Raw genomic sequence first — 7,477 nt, 5'->3', positions numbered from 1 at the left:
TCGGCACTCAAGGGCTCGCGAGACTCCGGATGGGCTCGCTCGCTAAAGGTTTCCTCTCGTTCGTCCCTCCCCTCGCCCGCGCGATAAGGCGCCTCTCACTTCTCGCGAGAACCCCAGCTCTTGCGGGATGTCGCTGCGTTCCGCCGTTGCCAAGGTTGGGGAAACGCGGGCTGCCCTAGCAACCGTGTGGAGAGGCGAGTTTAACTTTTTTTTGTGGAAAAGATCCTTTTTAGAAGCGTCGTTTTCATACGAAATGTATTTGAAGCCATTTAAAATATTATTGCTACTAATTACAATGTAAAGGTTTTCTTACATTTAAAAACATTTAAGTCGAGCACCGACCTAGCCCAACCCTTCAATTTAAGAAAGTTTCTGGATATGTAGAGTAAGAAGTAAATGCTTGAAGATAGGGACACAGGGTAAAATTATGCATCTAGGTGATTTTAAAGGGATCCTCATGAATTCATATGATTTCTACATTGAAACAAAATAAAACCTCTATCGTATTGTAGATCATGGCTATAAGCAGCATTACAAAAATCACGCATTGATGGCTTAACGGCACCACAATGGTGAAAAACATAGCTACAAAGCACAGGTCATCCTCACGGAACCTCATAAGTCTTTGGTCAACTCAAATTCAACATCAAGTCATGTATCATGCCCATAGCCACAGATTGCACTGGAAAAAACAATTTCCATTGCTTTGTGGTACCGTCTTGGCGGAAAAATTATGGTTCCAAATTATGGATACTCAGGTTTTTGCATTGCGTTACCCCAAACTCGCCATCAAATCACATATCCTCTCCATAGCCACAGATTGCACTGGAAAAATCATGCATCTACTGTTTAGTTGTTCCAGTACAGTGCAAAAACAAGATTCTGAAGCACAGATCCTCATGGATCCTCAGGATTTTGCTGTTGGGTCAAGCCAAACTCACCATCAAATCACATATAATGTCCATAGCCAGATTGCATCACAAAAACCCACTGCATCATGGCACCACCATGGCACAAAAATATGAATCCAACACCCAGATCCCCTTGGATCCTCTCAGGAGTTTTATCCAATTGTATACATATGGCCACAGCCTGCACCATAAAATTCATTGATCCATCGCTTCATGGCATTGCAAAACATGGTTCTAAAGCATGGATCCTCAGGATTTTTTATGTGGGGTCATCCCAGACTCACCATCAAATCACTCGTCACAGAATGCAACATAGAAATCACATCCACTACCATGGCACTAAAACATGGGTTCAAAGCACAGATCCTCATGGATCCTTGTAATTTTAAAGTGAGGTCACACAAACACTTGCAAATCACTCATCAGATCCGTGGCCACAGATTGTACCACAAAATTCATGGATCCGTGGCTTTGTGGCACCGTCACACACTGCAAAAACATGGATCCAAAGCATGGATTCTCATGGATCTTCAGAATTTTTATGTGGGGTCACCCACAAATCATATATCACATCCATGGCGACAGACTGCACCACAAAAGGCATGAGTCCAACCTTTCATGGCACCACCGTGGCTCAAAAACATAAGATCCAAAGCACTGGATCCTCAAGGATCCTCAGGAATTTTATGTGGGCTCACCCTAAACTCATCAGGATATCACACACCACATCCATGCTTACAGAGTGAACCACAAATCACAGATCTTAGTCTTTGCGCCATTGCCATGGATTGCAAACACTGCAGATGGATCAAAAATGTGATTTTTCCCCCCAGCATAGTTACTATTTGTCCAAGGGTAGACAGAGAAGTTTCTGCTTATGATCCCTACGAAGCTTATTGTGGAACATGCTGGGATCTAAAAGGTCAAATAAACAGCTCTCCTTGCACCTTGTTCTTTTCCCCCCTCCTACCCATTTTCCTGGCCGGGCAGTTGTTGCCCAGCCCCAGAGAAACCTCCCCACAAATAAAGGACCTGCCAACTGGTGAACATCACAGTCTGCTGCTGTACAAGATGATAGATATTGCATCCATTGCCACTGTAATGCAGATAACAACACTCTGAGCACCTGAAACTGCTTGGTGTTCTTTCTCACTGCTCGAGCATGGGCAGATGTACATGTGCATATGGGGGCAGGGTAATGTGCCCTGGACCAGAGCTTTGCTTTCTCCCTGGCAAAGACTTGCATGCAACCTTCCTAGTTACATTACTAGCAGACTGTTTTGCTCTAATTTGTTAGTAAATTTTGGCCTGGGGGGTGGGGGGAAGCAGCAGCTCACACACACACACACACACAGGGAGAGCTGTATTGCAGCCATTGGAAATAAGTTTTGTGCAGGTTCCCCAGAGATGTCCTACAGGCACTACTTCCCTATCACAAGACAACCGAGCAAGCCGATGTGTGCCTTTGGCTGGTGTGTGTGTATTGGGGGGGGTCACATCACAAATAGTGAGACACCCCCTGGCATTCCAAAACAAAAAGACTGTTCACAGAGTCAACCATAGTAGATGCATGGACTGACACATCTCTTTTTCTGCCTCATCTCTCTTATTTGCTAACATCCAGCCTGAGGAAGAGTTCTAGAGAACTTGAAACCCTGTTGCTTGATTCTCATTAAAAACAATTGTGTGAACTGTGGTTTGGATTTGGATTTTGGACCAGCATGACTGTAGACAACTTCTGTCTACTTTGGGAATACCTGCATTCAGCTGAGAGGAATGTGTCAACTGGAAGAGAACGAACTAGCAATAGACTGTGTCTATGGTAATTTAGGGAGCTGCGGTGGCTCAAGTGGTTAAGACGCTGAACTGCAGGCAGTGGGAGGTCGGTAGTTCAGCAGTTCGAGACCCGAGTGTGCCGCATGATGGAGTGAGCGCCCGTCTCTAGTTCCAGCTCCTGCCAACCTAGCAGTTCGAAAGCAAGAAATTGCAAGTAGATAAATAGGTACCACTTCAGTGGGAAGGTAACAGCGTTCCGTGTGCCTTGGTGTTTAGTCATGCCGGCCACATGATCACGGAAACATCTTCGGACAGCGCTGGCTCTTCGGCTTTGAAACGGAGATGAGCACCGCAACACTACAGTCGGATTCGACTGGCTTTCGAGCAAGGGAACCTTTACCTTTTTACCTATGGTAATTTATCCACAACACAAGGCAAAACAACTCAGTTTGGCTTTATTTTGACGCACCTCGTACATCACCATAAACTCATCTCCAAAATCGTTAATACAATGATTATTTCCTGTGCTCTGGCCCTACAGGGGATCTGTGAATCTCTCCTGGTGACAGAGAGATACAAGGAAGACTGCTGGCCTTTCATAGCCATGGAGAGACAACTTTTTTGCCCTCACTCAGTGCAACTTGACATCAGAGCAGGGTTGCCAAACTCCCAGAATGACTACAGACTACAGAGATCAATTCCCTGGAGAAAACAGCCGTTTTGGAGGGTGGATCCTATGGCATTATACCCTGCTGAGTAAGGTTGCCAACCATGGGTGGAAGATTCCTGGAGACTAAGTAGGGTATAACGCCATAAAGTCCGCCTTAGGAAGCCATTTCATCCAGGGGAACTGATCCCTGTAGTCTGGAGAGGAGAACTGAGCCCTGTAGTCTGGGAGATCTCCAGGCCCCACCTGGCAACTGGCGACCATACTGTTGATGTCTCTCCCGTCCCCCAAACCCCACCCTCCCCGGGTCCACCCTCAGTCCCCAGGAATCTCCCACCCCAGAGCCTCCACTGTTTATCTACTTGCCCAACTGTATTGAGCACAGGATGATGGCGAGAAAAGGCCTTTAAAATCATGTCCCAGTCCTTTGTTTGCTTGGTTTTTTTTCTGCTTGCCCCTCCCCATTTCGTCTTGCAACTGAAAGTTTGCACAATCCTTTTTTCCAGGGCTCTTTTTGTAGAAAAAGCCCAGCAGGAACTTATTAGCATAATAGGCCACACCCGACAACAGGAACTCATTAGCATATTGGGCCACACCCCTGACAGCACAGCTCATTAGCACATTAGGCCGCACCCCCATGTTACCAGAAGTGTGGTTATCCAGCCACACCCACCTTTTGCTTCTTATTCTGTTTACCTTGTTTGTTGTCAAAACCCAGGGCTTTTTTGGTAGCAGGAACTCCTTTGCATGTTAGGCCACACACCCCTAATGTAGCCAGTCCTAATGAGTTCCTGCTGTTGGGTGTGGCCTATTATGCTAATGAGTTCCTGCTGGGTGTGGCCAACTCAGGAGCCAGCCGGAACTCCGTTCCTGTGCGTTCCTGCCCCAAAATAGCCCTGCTTCCCCCCCCCCTCATTTTGATTGGTTCCAATAAAAAGGTAGGCAAACTGTGGTTTGTGTTTGGACAGTTTGGTTTTGCCTGCATCTACAATGTCTGGAAGTTTCACCTGCTGGATTTCTGCCACTGGTGCAGCTGTCAGACTCAAGAAGAGGAGGCACCTGGTCCCTTTCTGAGTGGGCAGAGGGTGGGGCGTGCAAGCTATGTTGCCACTCCCCAGGTGGAGGCTGGAAATCTCCCTGGATTATGACTGGTCTCCAGACAACAGTAGTGATTGGTTCCCCTGGAGGAAATGGCAACTTTGGAGGGTGGCCTTTATGGTCCTGCACCCGACTGAGGTCTCTCCCCTCCCCAGACTTCCCCTTCCCTGGGCCCCGCCCCCAGATCGCCAGACGTTTCCCAAGAGGGACTTGGCGGCCCTAAGCAATCCCAGGGCAGCAGCGGCAGCAGCAGCGGCAGCCATGGGGGGAGAACGCGGACAGGTGGTGTGCAGGGAGCGTCAGGGAGGTGGAGGCGAGCTACTCACTCAGACACCGCAGCTGCTTTTTGCTTGCCAGGACCTGGCCCCAGAGAGAGCCGAAGCGGGTGCCACTAGCAGAAGCCCCCCCACCCCCCGCCCGTGCCAGTCATGCCCATGCATTGCCTGCCTCTGCTCCTTTGCCTCCTTCTCCCAGTCTGCGTTCTTACCCTAAAAGGGGAGAGAAAAAGTTCCACAGGATCAGGGCCCTAACTGGCAAGACAGCACTGCAAAGCAGAGCGTTATGTGCACGCGCGCAGGCGCAGACACACACACACGCACTCCCCACGGTGAAACCACCACTTGAGGGTCAGTAGCCCTGGCCAGACCCAGCCCTGGTGACAGGGAGTCTGCTCCCTGGCCACACACCCCTCTGGGCCCCTGGCTCCTCTGCCCCTGATCGAGGGCTGGAAGGTGGGCCACGCGGTGGCTTTCTGCCTTGCTAAAGCCCCTCACCCCACCCTCCGCAGACCTCAACCCCCCCCCAAATCTCCAGGATTTCCCACCCTGGAGCTGGCAACCCCACCACCCGCTGGGGCCCCCTGCCTCACCTTTTCCTTCTGCCAAGAGCTGGTGACGCGGCTGCGCAAGGAGCTGAGGCGTCGCTTCACTTTGGTGGACCCCTCGCCTCTGTCACTCCTCCCAGCGGCCTCCTCGTTCCTGCAGAGAGAGAGAGAGAAAGAAGGGCACTGGGAGAGGAAAGGGAACATAAACTCCCCCTCCCCACGTGCCAAAGTGGGGCAGTCTCCCGGCCCAGGCTTCTCACTGGCCTGGCCCCAGCAGAGCATCCTGACCATGCTCTGGGGGGCGTGGAGCCTCCACACCAGTGTTCCCTCTAAGCTGAGTCAGTTTGAGCTAGCTCACAATTTTTTAGCCTCCGGCTCACACCTTTTTGTCTTAGCTCAGGAAGGAGGGCTCCAGAGCAAACTATAATTGATGCAGTTGCCAAATCGCTCGCTCGCAACTTTAATGCCGGTAGCTCACAAAGTAGAATTTTTGCTCACAAGGCTCCTCTGCTTAGAAGGAACATTGCTCCACACCCAGGAAAGCTGCCTGTGGTAACAAATGGCCTTTTTTGCTGGGGGGGGGGCGTCAGGGTCTTCACACACAGCCCCTCCCAGCTGTGGGGGGAGGTACACACGGATGCATCCGGGAGGTTGCTTCTCTTAAATTTCAGAAGACCTTTAAGGGGCTTGAATCCTCTCCGAGGGAGAATAGCACCAGGCTGGGAAAGGGTCACAAAGCAGCACTGGGTATGCAGATCCACTGATAGGGCCCCATCTGTAATGCCTGGCACTTTACTGAGGACAGGTCGAGGGGTCCCTGCCCCAAGGAGCTTCCAGTCCCCATCTGGAGACAAGGAAGGCAACAGAGGGAGGCAGAGGTGGGGCTGAAGAGGAGCGGAATGCCTCTGGGTGCTGAGGGTCAGACTCCCTGCAACAGAGGGGAGCCAGGGATGGATCCCCTGACGTGTATGGGGAGGGGAGGGAGAATACGGGCCAGAGCTGGGCTGCTGGGGAAAAAGGGAGTTAAGCCACCCAGGGCAAAAGGAGGGGGGGTGCCTTTTCCCACCTCTAAGGGCCAGAGGTCATTTCGGGAGGGATGGCAGGGGATCGCAGTCCCCCCGGGTGAGGTACGGGGGGCGGGGCACATGATGAAGCCCCGCCCCCTGCTTCCGGCCGCCCCGCTTCCGGCCCTCATTCAGCCAGGAGGAGGCAGGAGAAGAGGGAGGGTAAGTTGCTTCCTCCCTGCCTCTCCCCACCCCTTCCTGCCTGGGGCCAGGGAGGGCCTTCGCGGGGCTTCCTTGCACTCCCGCCGGCCTCCGGGACCGTTGGGGGCGGGGTGTGTGGCCTTATGACACACTTCCGGTGATGTCAGGGGGTGTGGCATATGCTAATGAGTTATGCTAATGAGTCCCCCTAGCTCTTTTTCTACAAAACGACCCCTGCTAAGGGCTAAGGGGGCAAGGGTGTGAACTTGGAGTACAGGAACGGAGAAGCCAAGCCAAGGATCCTCTCCTTCCTCTCCCTCACACACACTTTTGCAGCTACACAGGGTGGGGGTGGGATCCTTTGGCATAGTTTCACATGTCAGGGGGAAGAGGGGCCGCCTAATTCAGTGGATGCCAGGGGCTGAGCGCCTCCAGAAAAAGAGATCTGACAGGACTGGCCTCCTTTAAGAAAAAGCTCCTCTTCATTTAGCTTTCAAATGTCAAGACTGTCAAAGCAGCATAACATGCTGACTGATCCCCTTCTCCTCCTCCTCCTCCCAAACCCATGTGCACAAAATAAAAATGAAAGCATTTCCTGTTTAGGCACTTTTGCTAGGTAATGTTTCTATTAAAGCAGATAGCCCTGTTAGAGAAGCTTTGGCAGTGGCTGTCTTATCATCATCGTCATGTGATGAACACATGGAATTCACTAGCACAGGAGGTGGCGGCAGCTACAAGCATGGATGGCTTCAAGAAGGAATTAGATAAATATATGGAGCAGAGGTCCATCAGTGGCTATTAGCCACAAGGTATGGATAGGGACTCTGGGGCAGGTGATGCTCTGTTTTCTTGGTGCTTGGGGGGAGGTCAACAGTGGGAGGGCTTCTAGTGTCCTGGCCCGACTGCTGGACCTCCTGATGGCACCTGGTATTTTTGGCCACTGTGTGACACAGTGTTGGACTGGATGGGCCATTGGCCTGATCCAACATTGGCTTCT

Source organism: Gekko japonicus, unplaced genomic scaffold (assembly GCF_001447785.1).
Source record: "Gekko japonicus isolate JY-2015 unplaced genomic scaffold, Gekko_japonicus_V1.1 scaffold596, whole genome shotgun sequence".
NCBI classification, from domain to species: Eukaryota; Metazoa; Chordata; class Lepidosauria; order Squamata; family Gekkonidae; genus Gekko; species Gekko japonicus.
This window is presented reverse-complemented; position numbering follows the sequence as displayed.